General features: G+C 42.3%; 1 non-coding gene across 1 annotated transcript; it reads left to right on the forward strand.

Annotated features, from left to right (window-relative positions):
- Positions 1 to 672: 672 nt before the first annotated feature.
- On the forward strand, positions 673 to 746 carry Trnav-cac (transfer RNA valine (anticodon CAC)). Its single transcript has one exon. It is a non-coding gene; the product is annotated as a tRNA-Val (tRNA).
- The last annotated feature ends 1,117 nt before the right edge of the window (positions 747 to 1,863 follow it).

Here is a 1,863-nt window from a genome sequence, read left to right on the forward strand (position 1 = left end):
CGCAACGAAGGCCTCGAGAACAGGAGAACTAACACAACCAGACTACTCAAGCAACACAAGGCGCCATGTCTACACTAGCCAGCTATATTAGCGTCAGGTCGCTGCTCATTGAACACGTCCGTTCACTAGGAACCCTGACCTGAGACTTGTTGCTAGGTATAAACGGCTAGTATGCTGCTGCTGCTGGTGCTGTTAGCACGACTAACATCATCACTACCACTGCTACGTACTATCGCGTCCACTGACCATGACGTAATACCTCATTGAACCAGTTTCCGTCACGTTTCCGTTTCAATGCGAGACAGGGCGAGTGGAACGGCTGATCTCTGGATGGAAGGCGAGCGACTCACCCATAGTCTCGAAACAATGAGGTATTTTGTGTCATCAGGAGCCCAAACACTGATACTAGAAAGAGACCTTAGAATATAAGAATGGATGAACAGGTAGAGATAAGAGAGGGAGGACAGAAGAAATGGAGAAAAATGAGAAGGGTTTTGATAAATGACACACACACACACACACACACACACACACACCGAGTAGTGTAGTGGTAGTGTAGTACTTAGCACGCTCGGCTCACAACCAAGAAGGCCTGGGTTCGGATCGCGGGCGCGGCGAGGCAAATGGGCGAGCCTCATAATGTGTAGCACACACACACACACACACACACACGGCCTGGTAGCGCAGTGGTTAGCGCGCCCGATTCACACTCGGGAGGGCGCGGGTTCAAATCCCGGATGAGGTCAGAAGTCTTTGGGCGGACTTCTTTACAGTGTAGCCTCTGTTCCCCTAGCAGTAATCAGATCAGTAATTAGGTACCTGGCGTAAGTCGGGAGTTGTGACCCGCCGCTAGGTAGAAGAAACGAACTCTAAAAATAATAGAAAAAAATGTGCGTTGAGTGGCATGACCATCCTCGGCCTAGTCTATTAGGCGCCATCTGGCTGCCACGGTTTCAAATTGCAAGTTACTTCCTTAGGGTTAAATGTATACTTAAGATGTAATATGTATGTTAGTATTTAACATGTAGACTTTCTGTAACTGTAAGGCTGCAAGATTAATAAAATGAATAATAATAATATTATTGTTATTATTATTATTAGTAGTAGTAGTAGTAGTATTAACCATTTTTCAATAAGTCTGTAAGGATAACGTGTCCGTCAAGAAAAGTTCATGTTCAGGTAAAGAACCGTTTTGGCAGTATCACTGCAAATGCCTAAATAATGAGTCTTCTGTTTTTTTTATTTTCTTTGGATCTCTTGCCAGGAGAGGAAGAGAGGAGAGTAACGGATACAAGCTGAGAGAAAATGGAACTAAGGTTTAGGACATTCATTTGAAGCATTGTTTTCCGGCTTTATTTATTTTCTTTTTCCTGTATTTATTTTCTAACGTTTGGTGCATACAAAAAAAAAAGATGGGGGTGTTTCAACTAGTAAACCGTCCCGATAGGTAATGAACGAGCGCCGCTACACACTCAGCAAAGATACGCAAAAGTATCTATCATCGCCTTGACAGACAGTTACCAAATTCAGCTGTTACACACACTGAGATAACATTTAATGGATGAAAATTCATGAATATTAACCGCATCCATATTTATACAGAGCAAATTTATTATTAGTTCATTGTAATCTTCACACACACACACACACACACACACACACACATAGTCTATAGGAAGACAAAAAAATTAGTAAGGAAGTGGAAAAGGAAGGGAAAGACAAGCAGAAAGGCGACGAAAAAATCATGAACAAGAGGTAGATTATGAAGGAAGTGGAGAAGGAAAGAGGAAAACGAAAGGGAAAAAGATGGAAATATTAAATATTTTTCGCCTTGGTAAGATCCAAATAAAACAATGCGCTACT

This window comes from Scylla paramamosain, chromosome 13, assembly GCF_035594125.1.
Source record: "Scylla paramamosain isolate STU-SP2022 chromosome 13, ASM3559412v1, whole genome shotgun sequence".
NCBI lineage: Eukaryota > Metazoa > Arthropoda > Malacostraca > Decapoda > Portunidae > Scylla > Scylla paramamosain.